This window comes from Carcharodon carcharias, chromosome 10, assembly GCF_017639515.1.
Source record: "Carcharodon carcharias isolate sCarCar2 chromosome 10, sCarCar2.pri, whole genome shotgun sequence".
Taxonomy (NCBI): domain Eukaryota; kingdom Metazoa; phylum Chordata; class Chondrichthyes; order Lamniformes; family Lamnidae; genus Carcharodon; species Carcharodon carcharias.
The window spans coordinates 114243410-114258114 of NC_054476.1; the positions used below are offsets into that span (position 1 = coordinate 114243410).

The 14705-nt window shown below is 40.6% G+C and overlaps 1 protein-coding gene across 2 annotated transcripts in view; it reads left to right on the forward strand.

Annotated features, from left to right (window-relative positions):
• The window catches only part of LOC121283486 (E3 ubiquitin-protein ligase rififylin-like), a 90990-nt gene that overhangs the window by 1335 nt on the left and 74950 nt on the right, over window positions 1-14705 (forward strand). The window contains exon 2 of one of the 2 annotated variants that reach the window (XM_041198119.1): window positions 2357-2398. The gene's annotated coding sequence lies outside the window, so the exon portion shown is untranslated. The remainder of the gene's footprint in view (window positions 1-2356; window positions 2399-14705) is intronic. The other variant, XM_041198120.1, reaches the window with a different exon arrangement.

Genomic DNA, 14705 nt, shown 5'->3' on the forward strand with positions numbered 1-14705 from the left:
TGAAAAGTAAACTGATTAACACTGAGATGGGGCCAGAAAATAATTAAGCTGCTTTATTGCACAATGTAATTTGAAAATAACTTTACCTCAGACTTTGTGTTTGAAATGTTCCATACTGACCCTTTCAGCAGGCTAAAACTAAATGTACTTTTCTTGGACAGTCTTCCTCCTCCTTCCCTGACTTGGCACCTTTTTTTTGGGGACTGACCCTGAACCTGTTTTTTCTTCTTTTGTCCCCCATGTTCACAGGAAGAGTTGGCAGGTGGGACTTCTATTTCTATTTCCTCCACAACCAATGGAACTGCCTGTTTAAAGAGTTATATGTTCAAAGCATCTTTATTTGAGAATCTTTTCTAAACTCGCTTATTAATTAATTTTGTCTTACTGCCCACTGGAAACAGTCTACCGCTGTTTACTTTTGTATACCCTTAAGCATCCTGACATTGTCTGTTGTGTCATAATTTTGCTTCTTTTGATAGACCAGGAAGAGCCTGAATTTAATTCCTGATTTCAGCTTTGTTAGTTGATTTCAACCTGGATAGTGCAGAGGTATTGCAGCTTGTTCCCAGGAGTAAGAGCTAAGGTTTCCATCTCTGATTACTCTTGAGTGACTCCTACTGGAAGTGCACTTTTCCTTGACTGATAAGCCGAAAAACTTGATTTGGCTCTGATGCCCTTAGTAGTTAGATATCTTGCTGAGACTAAATGTCTAAACTCATGTCCAAATAATGCTCACTTGCGTAATGTGCATTCAGGTAGCAGGTGTCTGTGGAACATTTCTCCAGCAAGGACTTAAACTGACAGGGGACCAGGGAAGAGAAAAAACTGAGGAAGAGGGCAAAACAGGAAGGGGTGAAGATGCCCTCAAAAGGAGATGACGTGTTTCTCTCATCTTTCCTTGCACCTATGCCCCCTGTGCCCTACCCCCAGCAAAAAGAATTGTGCCATTTGTTATGGAATGTGCAGCATTATATACTGTTCAGTGCAAAATTATTGCATGCTACTCTTTCTACTAAACACAGTCTTTTTTATTGCTAAAACTAATCAGTGCAATTTCTAAAGACAAACAAAAGTTGCAGATGATCGCCTTGTAGTACAGACATTTCCTACGGTACACCAAGTACATAGCAGAATTTACAGTCAGTTACAGTAGATATCCAGGCTCTGCTTCAGGTTGCTGCTAAGTTTTGATATTCATTGGAAATAACTGACGTATCAGAAATCTCTAGTGTATTCCAGCCTGAGGTTGCTACCTGAACTCACCACTCATCCTGATGCAGACTCCACTGCCTTCTCCCCTCCATTATCAACCATGTCTTCAGCCATGAATGGTCTATTCTCCAGAAGTCTCTCTGCTTCTTTAAGACCCTTCTTTTAACGTTATAACTCTTTGGACAAGGTTTTGATCACTGCTCCTAAAATCTCTTATTTTAGCTGAGCATTCATTTTTTTCCTTCCATGTCTGTGTAGCACCTTGGGATGTATTTTTTTGTGTTAAAGGCACTATGTGAATAGAAGTTATTGCACTGACATATTTCCTGTCTTCAAACTTTAGGTTCTGTTGTCATCCTTTTTTAGTTACAATTACATCAGCATAGAAACTGCCTAAAGCAACATTACTATGGGGAATTTCCAGTTTAAAGAGTTGCCTCAACCCATGTCAATGAATCAAATTAATTTCAACTAATTTTTCAAAATAAGCATTTAAAGAAAATAAAGCCAATATAGAACACAGTAAAAATGATTAAACTTACCTGTTGAATTTTCTTTTGTCTTTTAATGCTATCCTTAAAAAAAATGATTTAAACTCAGAAACAAAACCAGGAAACTCTGGAAGTACTCAGTGGGTCTGGCAACACCTGTGGAAAAACAGTTAACTTTTCAGGTTGATGACCTTTCTTCAGAACACCTATTAATTTAAAATTCTATTTCTGATTTCCAGCATCCACAGTATTTTGCCTTTATTTCTCGGATACTGAAGCAACCCTTGTCCGCATGCAGCAAAACCTGGATAGCATTCAGGCTTGGGCTGTTAAGTGGCAATAGATAATAATCATCTTCAACAAGAGAGAATCTAAACATTTCCCTTTGACATCAATGGCCTTGCCATCGCTGATTCCTCCTTCCACCAGGTGTTCAAGAAGGCAGTTCTCCACTAGCTTCCCAAGGACAATTAGGGATTGGCAATAAAGCTGGTCTTGCCAGAAATGCTCACTTTTATGAACAAAGAAAGTTGCAACATCATCAGTTGTAAAAATTGTCTTAGAAATGTAATCTTATTTGCAAAGAAAACATAGAAATGATAGTAATTTTGTCTTTTCCAATTAAATATTAATATTATGGTGTGTAATTTCAGATCACTATCCTAAAGGTGAGGCAAAGACTGCTATCAGTCCAGGTGAGTGTATGCTGCTCACAGAATTAGACTGTTGTTGAACTGAGTAAATCTTGTGTCCATTACAGCCTTCAATCATTGTGTAATTGTGTAGATGATACTGTAGCTCTGACTTGTGCTCTTTGCAGGGCTCTCTGTCATGTGCCAGAACAGCTAGTACCTCTGAATTATAGAGTCATAGAGGTCTACAGCACAGAAAAAAGTCCTTCGGCCCATCAAGTCTGCGCCAGTCAGACAAGTACCTAACTATTCTAATCCCATTTTCCAGCACTAGGTCCATAGCCTTGTATGCCATGGCATCACAAGTGCACATCCAAATACCTCTTAAATGTTATGAGGGTTTCTGCCTCTACCACCCTTTCAGGCAGTGAGTTCCAGATTCCCACCCACCCTCTGGGTGAAAAAATTCTTCCCCTCATCCCCTCTAAACCTTCTGCCCCTTACCTTAAATCTATGCCCCCTGGCTATTGATCCCTCCATCGAGGGGAAAAGTTCCTCCCTGTCCACCCAATCAATGCCCCTCAAAATTTTATACACCTCAATCAAGTCTCCCCTCAAACTCCTCTGCTCCAGGGAAAACAACCCCAGTCTATCCAATTTCTCCTCATAACTAAAACTCTCCAGCCCAGGCAACATCCTGGTAAATCTCCTCTGCACTTTAGTGCAATCGCATCCTTCCTATAATGCAGATTCCAGAACTGCCCGCAATATTCTAGCTGTGGCCTAACCAGCATTTTATACAGTTCCAGCATAACCTCCCTGCCCTTATATTCTGTGCCTCGGCTATTTAAGGCAAGTATCCCATATGCCTTCTCAGCCACCTTATCTACCTGTCCCACTACCTTAAGGGACTGGTGGATATGCACACCAAGGTCCTTCTGATCCTCTGTACTTCCCAGGGTCCTACCCATTCATTGTGAATTCCTGTGCCTTGTTTGTCTTGCCCAAGTGCATCACCTCTCACTTATCCGGATTAAATTCCATTTACCACTGATCAGCCCATCTGACCAGCTTACCTATATCCTCCTGTAATCTAAGGCAATCCTCCTCACTGTTTACCACCCCACCAATTTTCGTGTCATCCGCAAACTTACTGATAACCCTCCTACATTCAAGTCTAAATCGTTTGTATATAGCACAAACAGCAAGGGACCCAACACCGATCCCTGTGGAACCCACTGGACACAGGCATCCAGTCACAAAAACACCCTCCGACCATCACCCTCTGATTCCTGCCACTCAGCCAATTCTAGATCCAAACTGCCTTGAATCCCATGGGCTCTCACCTTCGTTATCAGTCTCCCTTGCGGGACCTTATCAAAAGCCTTGCTGAAGTCCAAGTAGACTATGTCAAATGCATTGCCCTTATCTACACACCTGGTCGCCTCTTCGAAAAATTCAATCAAATTGGTCAGACGTGACTTCCCCTTAACAAAACCATGCTGACTGTCCTTGATTAATCCCTTCCCCTCCAAGTGTAGATTAACTCTGTCGCTCAGAATTGCTTCCAATAGTTTCCCCACCACTGAGGTTAGACTGACTGGCCTGTAGTTTCCTGGTTTATCCTTTCCTCCCTTCTTGAATAACGGTACCACATTGGTTGTGCTGCAGTCCTCTGGCACCTCTCCTGTGGCCAGTGAGGTATTGAAAATTATTGCCAGCGCCCCTGCTATCTCCTCCCTTGCCTCACTCAACAGCCTGGGATACATTTCATCTGGGCTTGGAGATTTGTCTACTTTTAAGCCTGCCAGACCACTTAGAACCTCTTCCCTTTCTACGCTAATTTCTTTAATTATGTCACAGTCCTTCAGCCTGATTTCCAAACCCACGTCATCCCTCTCACTTGTGAACACCAACACAAAGTATTCATTTAGAACCCTACTTATGTCTTCCGGCTCCACATACAAATTACCACAATGGCCCTAAATGGGCCCTACTCTTTCCCTAGTTATCTTCTTACTCTTAATGGAATTGTAAAAGAACTTTGGATTTTTCTTTATTTTACCTGCCAATGTTTTTTCTTGCCCCCTTTTTGCTCTTCTAATTTCCTTTTTAAGATCCTCCCTCCACGTTCTATACTACTCTAGGGCTTCTGCTGTTTTGAGCCCTTGGTATCTGCCATAAGGCTCTCCTTTTCTCTTTATCCAATCCTGCATATCCCTCGACATCCAGGGTTTCCTGGATTTGTTGGTCCTACCCTTTGCCTTTACTGGAATATGTTGGCCCTGTACTCTCCTTATTTCCTTCTCAAATGAGTTCCACTGCTCTGGTGCAGATTTACCTTAAGGTAGCTGCACCAGTCCACTCTGGCCAAATCATATCTGATCTTATTAAAATTGGCCATCCCCCAATTTAGAACTCTGATTTCTGGCCCATCCTTGACCTTTTCCATAACAACCTTGAATCTAACGGAGTTATGATCATTATCTGCAAAATGCTCCCCCAATGCTACCCCTACCACTTGCCCTTATGGAGAATTGAAAAATCTTGTGAAGGCAGTGAAAGTGGAGCTGAGTTCTCGAGGGCAATCATGAACTTTAAAATTGGTGTTTCAAATTAAGGTGGCTAAATGAGTGTAAGCAGAGTTATTGTTGCTGTTCTATTAAATAGGATTGATTTATTTTGTGCTGTACAAGTTGTTCTCTTGCAACAAGTTTATAAAAACTTCTCACTGAGCATATACATTTGCAATATTTAATTGTTCTGTTGGATTCGTTAAATAATCACTTTGACTACTACTTTTCTAAACTCGCTGGTTTCAAACTGGTAAACTAATTTTAATTCTGGACAATACACAATGTTTGTGGAATCCTGTGTTTGCCAATGAGACTGCTAAATCTTGCATTAACAGGTGCGACTATTATAATGGACACTAGTCATGCTCTCGCAAGATAAGAAATCAATCAGAAATCGTGTTGCCATACTTTAACATGAAGCTTTGTTGTATTCATTTTAGTATTATTTTAATGAAGTCCTTTTTGAATAGAAACCCTTGAAAAACTTACTTTGTATTGCATTTTTCATATCTTCAAGACATCCCAAAGTGCTTCACAACCAATGAATTTTTTAAAAGTCTAATCGCTTGACATTTAGCAGGCAAATGTAACAGCAAATTTGCATTCAGAAATAAGATGAATGGCAATTAATCTTTTTAGGCAGCGTTGGTTGAGAAATTAATGTTGGCATCATACCAACAGAATTCCCCAGACCTTGCATAGAACCATAGAATGTTTTATATTCACCTGAATTTGGTTTAAGGTCACATTTGAAAGATAGTACCTCTGACAACAAGGTACTCCCTCCAACATTACATTAAGATATTAGACTATATATTCAAGTTTTGGAGTGGGGCTTGAACCTGCAACTTTAACTCCAAGGTAAGAGGGCCACTGACTGAGCCAAGCTCACACTTAATAATAAAAGCCTTGAACAATACCTTTCAACATCTGTGCCCGGACAAATTATGCTTATGGGAGATTAGAGTCAAGTCAATCCTTAAGGTCTTAGCTCATGGAAGGCTGCAGATTCAAGACCTGAGCTCATAATCTAGGTTGACACATCAGAACAGTGCTGAGGGAGTGCTGCACTGAAGTGCTAGCTTTCGAATGAGACATCATCTGGCCTCTTAAGTGGAAATAAAAGTTTCTGTAACAATATTTGAAGAATAGCATGGGATTTCTCTCAGTATCTTGGCTAACATTACACTCAGTTTATACCATGGGAGCAGATTTGGTCAGTATCTCAAAGTTGATGTGACTGTGTAAATTAGCTGCTACATTTGCCTACATTACAACCATGGCTACATTTCAAGAGTCCTTCATACTTAAAAAGTACTTTACTTGCTGGTGAGACACTGGAGGTTGTGAAAAGTTACTATGTAAGTCCAAGTTCTTTTCTTCTCTATTGTGGATTTGGTAAACTGATGCATGAGTCTGTCGTCAAAACTCTAGTGCAACTGATTATTGATGAGGCACATTGGCTCCTTGATGGTGGTTGCATTGATAGGTCTATCACAAGGCTGAGATATGTTCCCTGCAGCTAAATAACCTATAAATCAATTTCCTAACAGGCGGGTAGGATATATGAGCAGCTGAAACTAATACCTTTGGTAGTTATATTTGATTTAACTTCTCAACAGGGTGAGAAACTTGGTTTTTGATATGCTGTCTGGAATTGGGTAAATGGCGTTTGTTACAATGAGAAGGGTAAATTAATTAAATGGAAATTGCACTTATGTGGATTTCTCAATAACTTTGAGACCTTTAACACAATGATATTTCTTCATCCATGCCAAATACATAGCCAATCAAAAGAAAGCCCAGGTCACTTTGAAATGAAGATGACCGTGATGCAGCAGTATAAATAAGTTCATAGTTAATGATGCACATTAAAAGTCATGTGCCCAGTTTTGTTCACCTTCCAACTGGTTGACTTTTCTGAAATAAGGCGTTCCTTCTACTGTTGGCACTCTGTCTTCAAAGTGTTCAAACTATGCAGTCTCTGGCTAATTGTTGTCATGTTTCTGGCAGAATGTCACATTCCATATGTCTTGTCTTCAGGTTATTCTTGAAATGTTTCCATTCGCCTCCACTGTCTTCCTTCGGTACTTTGTAAATATTCAAATTGAAAAAGGCCTTTTTTTTACCATCAAGTTTGAAATGTCACCACTTAATGCCAGACAAATCATTCTAAGGAAAATAAACAGTTACATTTAGTGGTTTGTTCTGTGTAGATATGTTAGAACATTGTTACTATAATTTTCCAGAGAAATAAGACGTTGCTTCAGATTTTATTTGCTCACCACCCTTAAGTTTGATGTGCAATTCTTGAGATACTCAGATGAGTAGAATTTCAAGTAAATAGTTTAAATTTCAGCTGAATATTGGGAGACGGGCGGTATATTTCATGGCTATAATTACAGATAGTAAATAACAAAGTTGACTTCTCTTTTGTCAAATATGTGCTTTCTTGATCCGAATCTTTGATTTAAAACTTCTTCCCCCAGTTTCAAGTAACCAATTAAGTATGCAAATCAGTAGAGGCAATGGCATTTATGATTTTCTAACAGACTACAATATTATTTCACAGCTTTTAAAATAATTCCAATGAGAACTCAAGAATGAAGTACTGCTAAAACTAGAACGCGTATTATAAAGTTAGAGATATGTGTTGAACTAAAAAGCAAAATACTGCAGATGCTGGAAACCTGAAGTTAAAGACAAAGTGCTCAGAAAACTCATCAGAGTTCCTCAGGGTAGTGTCCTAGGCCCAACAGTGTTCAGTTGCTTCATCACTGACCTCCCTTCCATCATAAGATCAGAAGTGGGGATGTTCGCTAATGATAGCACAATGTTCAGCACCATTCACATCTCCTCAGATGCTGAAGCAGTCCACGTCCAAATGCAACAAGACCTGGACAATATCCAGGCTTAGGCTAACAAGTGGCAAGTAACATTTGTGCTACACAAGTGCCAGGCAATGACTACCCCCAACAAGGGAAAATCTAACCATCACTCCTTGACATTCAATGGTATTGCTGTCACTGAATCCTCCGCTATCAACATCCTGGAGTTACTATTGACCTGAAACTGAACTGGACTAGCCATATAAATACTGTGGCTACAAGAGCAGTTCAGAGGCTAGGAATCTTGCAACGAGTAACTCACCTGCTGACTCGGCAAAGCTTGTCCACCATCTACTAGGCACAAGGCAGGAGTGTGATGGAATACTCTCCACTTGCACTCCCCAAAAACACTCAAGTAGCTTAACACAATCCAGGACAAAGCTTGTCTGATTACCACCCCATCCACAAACATTCACTCCCTCCACCACTGTGCACAGTAGCAGCTGTGTGTATCATCTACAAGATGCACTGCAGGAATTCACCAAGGCTCCTTAGACAGCTCCTACCAAACCCACAGCCACTACCATCTAGAAAGACAAGGGCAGCAGACACATGGGAACACCACTATCTGGAAGTTCCCCTCCAAACCACTCACCATCCTGATTTGGAAATATATTGCCGTTTCTTCACTGTTGTTGCTGGGTCAAAATCCTGAAACTCCCTTCCTAACAGTACTGTGGGTACCTACACAACATGGACTGCAACAGTTCAAGCAGGCAGCTCACCACTACCTTCTCAAAGGCAATTGGGAATGGGCAATCAATGCTGGTCTAGCCAGCCATGCCCACATCCCATGAGTGGAGAAAAAAAAGAAAAGGTCTAACTGCTTCTGTGGAGAGGGAAACAGAGTTAATGTTTCGAGTCCAAAGGGCAGGATTTTCTGGCCCCGTCAGCTGAAAGGCAGTGGACCTTTGCCTGGGCCGCTGAAAATCCTGCCCAATACGTCCTGAAGAAGAGGCATATTGGTCTGAACATGAGCTGTGTCTCTCCAGAGATGCTGTCAGATATGCGCTGAACTATTTGAGATAAATTTACGAACATACCAACAAGTAGTAGGCCATTCAGCCCCTCGACCTTGCTCTGCCACTTAATAAGATCATGGCTGATCTGATAACTTAATTGCAATGCATTTTACATTATATTTTGAGGTTTGAATTGCCTACATGCTTTACATATCTACCTGAAACTAAATATAGTTCAGAAGTTGATCAACTTTTATGTGTTAAAAGCATGCTGTTAGATGGTGTAATGAGTACTTACAATGTTGTTCTATTGCTGGATTTTCTGTACATTTAAAACTCCTGAAAGTAATTGGTACTTTCTGAAACTGATTGGAAGATCTGTAATATCTTACTGATTCCATATTGTTCTGTGGTCAGGGGAAAATGGAACTCTGTTCATTCAAATGTCAGTTAGATTTTAGTGTTAAGAGTCCCAGCCCTCCCAGGTTGTAGTTCTAACAAAACTGTTGCAAAATTGAGTGACATCAGACTATCTCGCCTTGGTAGTTTTGCACCATTTCCCTACATTTGGATTGGATGACTTGCGACCTAAATTACATTGTGCAATTTGCATTGATGTGTGCCATTATTGGGCAGTTCCTGCTTCCAATTGACAGCGTAGGCAATGATGATTTACCTGACCAAGTACTCACCCAGAAAATTGCTGGAAGAATAAACTTTTTTTTGTTGAGGCTTTTTGTCTTACACTCATCGGGACAATTCACAAGAAAATGCCAGTGTTAGGGGAAACAGCAAATTTATACTGTATGAGAAGAGAGTGCTGAATGGTTGGCAAGTGAACTCTGATTGGTAGAGGCCCTGTCATGGAGAATGCACCAGTTGATGGTGATTAAGAATTAACTGCTGAGCATTGTACGAAATTTAAACCAGGAGCTTGATCTGATTGATAAAGACATTGCCCTGGAGAATGAACCAGTGAATGGCTGTCACTTATTTTATTTAGCTGAAACAGGTGCAATGTGTGTATGTGTTCTTTCTGCTTTCAAAGAACAGAGCCCTGTGTATTAATGTGTTGCTTCCAATACATGCAAATGCACATACCGCAAGCCTGACTGATGATCTTAAATTGGTTGCCAGTGTAATTCTTAGCACACACAGGATTATTTAGCAAATGTTGTCCTATCGCAGAATCACATCTAATGTTGGACACTGTTTTGAGTTTTGCAAGCATAGGCTGGTTGGTTATGGCCTGTACCTTGCCTGTTGTGAACAGTGGAAGGGACGTGCATTTTGATATGATTCACCAGTCTTTGGGACGTGCAGCCTACACACTTAGCATCACACTGGCACTGAAATTCTCAATATCTCAAAAATTTGAGCAACAGGTGAAGCTAGCTTTCATGCTCCTACAATGCAATAGCAACACAAGTGGTGTTCACCACTCAAAGCATCACACTGGCACTGAAACTCTCAATATCTCAAAAATTTGAGCAACAGGTGAAGCTAGCTTTCATGCTGCTACAATGCAATAGCAACACAAGTGGTGTTCACCACTAACAGGATGCTGCCATCAAGCTAAAAAGACATTCTTCCTATCTCACAAATTAGTAATATGGTATATGAATTTCAGTGTCAGTGTGATGCTAAGTATGTAGGCTGTACGTCCCAAAGACTGGCGAATCGTATAAAATAGCATGTCCTTTCTGCTGTTCGCAACGGGTAGGATACAGACCGTACCCAACCAGCCCTGCTTGCAAAACTCTAAACGGTGTCCAACGTTAGATGTGATTCCGCAATTGGGCAATATTTGCTAAATATTCCTCGGTATGCTAAGAATCACACAGACAACCAATTTAAGATTGTCAGTCAGGCTTGCAGTGTGGTGTATTTGCATATACTGGAAGCTACATTTATTAATACACAAGACCCTGTTCTTTGCGAACAAAGAACATGTACACACACTCTGCCTGTTTCAGCTAAGCAAAATAAGTGGTAGCCATTCGCTGGTTCAATCCCCAGGGCAATGTCTTGATCAATTAGATCAAGCTCCTAGTTTAAATTTCAAACAATGTTTGGCAGTTAACTCTTAATCACCATCAACTGGTGCATTCTCCATGACAGGGCCTCTATCAATCAAAGTTCAGTTACCAACCAATCAACACACTCTTCTTATACAGTATAAATATGTTGTTTCCCCTGACATTGGCATTGTCTTCCATTTTCATGGAAGCTGCAAAGTCACATTGTATGTTGAAGATCATGACTTGCTATTCAACTTCAACGTTCCATTCTCTCTGTTCAAGTTTCTTTTATGCCCATGTCCAGATGAGTGCAAGATGAAAAGCTTTGACAAAAAATGTCTTTTTCTTTCAGCAATACTCAAGTTCTGTACTTCTAAACGACTATAAGTGGAAATGCTTTTTCTGTTTTATAGAATTAATTGGTATGGTAAAATAAATATTGACCATAGTTTGACTAATTGGCAACCATTTGCCTCTTCAAATGCAGAAGTGGCCTTGAGATTGAAGCTCTTTAATGCCAATTATTTGTTCAACTGCAATCATTATTTAGATATTGCCGAATTATGTTGTTAAGAATTGTGTAATGAGGTGTGAGATGATCACAACAGCTCTGTGAAATTATTGTTTTCATTGCAGTTTTACATGATTGGGCATATCATAGAATCTCACAGTGCAAAAGAGGCCCTTCAGCCCATCAAGTCTGCAACGACACGTGAGAAAAACCTGACCAACCTACCTAATCCCATTTACCAGCACTTGGCCTTGAATGTTATGACATGCCAACTGCTCATACAGGTACTCTTAAAGAATGTAAGGCAACCCACCTCCACCATCCTCCCAGGCAGCGCATTCCAGACTGTCACCACCCTCTGGGTAAAAAGTTTTTTCCTCACATCCCCCTAAACCTCCTGCCTCTCACCTTGAACTTATGTCCCCTTGTGCCTGACCCCTTGAACTTATGTCCCCTTGTGACTGACCTCTCACCCAAGGGGAACAGCTGCTTCCTATCCACTACAAAAACAGAATTACCTGGAAAAACTCAGCAGGTCTGGCAGCATCGACGGAGAAGAAAAGAGTTGACTTTTCGAGTCCTCATGACCCTTCAGCAGAACTGGGTGAATCCAAAGAGAGGGGTGAAATATAAGCTGGTTTAAGGTGGGGGGGGTGGTGGGAAGAGAAGTTGGAGGGGTGGGGGTTGGGGAAGAGAAGTAGGGGGGGTTGTGTGGTTGTAGGGTCAAGCAAGCAGTGATAGGAGCAGATAATCAAAAGATGTCACATATATATATTTTTTTGCTCTCTATCCACCCTGTCCATGCCCCTCATAATCTTGTACACCTCCATCAGGTCGCCCCCTCAGTATTCTTTGCTCCAACGAAAACAACCCAAGTCTATCCAACCTCTCTTCATAACTTAGATGTTTCATCCCAGGCAACATCCTGGTGAATCTCCTCTGCACTCCCTCCAGTGCAATATAATATGGGAAAGTATGAAATTATTCAGTTTGTTAGAAAGAATGGAAAATCAACATGTGAAAAAGTGATACTACTAAATGTTGATCTTCAGGAGGACTTGGGAGCCCTTATACATAAATCAGTTAATATGCAGGTACAGCAAGCAATTAGGAAGGCAATTGATATGTTAGCCTTTATTGCGAGAGGGCTGTAGCAGAATAGCAAAGACGTTTTGCTGCAGTTATATAGGGCTTTAGTGAGACCACGTCTGGAGTACTGTCCAGATAGATACTGTCTACTCACTAGATAGATTGTGATGAGAGTGCTCTCCTTATGAGGCGCGTTTTAGTAGTATATTCTGTGGGGTTTAGAAGAATGAGAAATAAGCTTATTGAAACAGATAAAATGCTCAGTGCTTGGCAGGATAGATACTGTTTCCCAAGCTCTAGAACTAAATGGTATTGTCTCAGGATAAGGGGCTGGCTATTTAAGATTCTTTGCTCAGAAGGCTGAGATTCTTGGGAATTCTCTATTCCAGTGGTCTATGAATGGTCAGTTGTTGTGTATTCAAGGCTGATAGATTTTTGGGCACTAAGGGAATCTAGGGATATGTGGATAGTGTGAGAAAGTGGAGTTGATGTAGAAGTTCAGGCATAATTTTATTGAATGGCAGAGAGGGCTCGATGGCCCATATGCTCTGCTGCTACTATTATGTTCTTTTCCTTGATGTGGTAATGGAAGGGATAAATTTGAAATATTTTAAAGAAATATTTGCATGCCTTGATGAGTAAACAGTCAGGTTTTCCTTGAGGAATTAGGTAAGATGGATCTTAACTATTTTATCTTGTGGCTGCAAAGTCACATTGACAGCTTGTATGTTGAAGATCATGACTTGCTATTCAACTTCAACACTCCATTCTCTCCATTTAAGTTTCTTTTAAGCCCTTGTGGATTCATTTCAATGTGTCAATTACAGTTCCTCAGTAGCATTTTTTTGTGCCCATATGGTCAGTTTTGGTGTATCCCAAAGTGATGCACTTAAGCTGCTCCTATTAGTGAGGTACTTTTAAAGGTTAGTCACTACTGTAAAGTAGGAAACATGGCAACCAGATTGTGCACAGTAAGCCCTTATGAACAACAGTTAAATAAATGACCAGGTCATCTGATTTAACTGTTGGTTCAGGGCTAAACGTTGGACAACTCACTGGGAGAGCACTCCTGCTTTTCTACTTGAGAGGACTGTTGAAACTGATTGAACTGCCACCCCCTGAACAGAGGGAGCTGGGGTGGGGTGAAGCCTAATGTTAGAGGAGCAGAGAGTATGTGCAGTAGTACAAGACAGAGGACTTTCATGAAGGCGGATGAAGCCATGGAGTGATTTGCGAGCAAGGTTAAGAATTTTAAAATTGACAAGCTGGAGCACATAGTGGAGCTATGGGTGGAGGTAATGTGAGTACAGAGCTTAGTATGAATGAGAACCTAGGATAGTTGAGGTGACTGTGCAGTAGGTCAGTTAAAAGGCACTGGAGAAGTTTATTATTGAGGTAAAGAAGACCTGAAAGGGATTCAGCTGCAGAAGTACTGATTTGAGGCAATAACAAGAAGAAAAACTTTTCAACAATGAAGAATATGTGCAGGAGGAAGTTGAACAGGATGCTAGATATAGCATTTCCTAACTCAGCTTGAAATTGACTCAAGTTCAGAAGCTCAGAAGTGCTGATGGGAACTGAATAGGATAATCTCCGTTTTCCCAGCATTCATACAGAGGAAATATTACCTCATCTACGTATTGATATTGGATAAGTGATTTCAAAGTGTGGGAAGTAGAGGAAATAGGGTGTCATTGAGTACATGCAAAATGCTGACTACTTGCCACTGGATGATGTAAGCAAGATGTAGAATGTAGATAATAAAGTGGGGAAAACCAAGATCAATTCTGGAAAATATCAGTGGAGGAGAAGTTATTGTCAGCAATGGTAGTGGCTGTGGTGTGTCAGGAAGGAGTGAACCAGAAGACAGCAGTGTTCTGGAGGTAGACTTGAGAGGAGAAAATGCTAGAAATTACACCATAGAAGGTGGGCATTAGATACCAGTCTGTGCCAAGGTTGGCTCTCAATTAGATCTCTTTACTCTACTTGCCTTTCCCCATTTGCTTTTATATCTTCCCCACTCGAAATATTTATCTAATACTTGTATTAATGATTTTGCGGTCTTGTGGTAAAGCATTCCATGTTCTCATAACCCCTGAAAAATATTCTGTCATCTTTATCCTCAGTGATTCTCCTCAATTTGTGCCCCATTGTTACTGAAATACCATTGTTACTGAAGTACCAATCAGTGAGGAAAACAGCTTTTAATATATAGAGTCATAGAGGTCTACAGCAAAGAAAAAGGCCCTTCGGCCCATCGAGTGCGCCAGTCAAACAAATACCTAACTATTGTAATCTATTTAAACTCTCCAAATTATTTCAT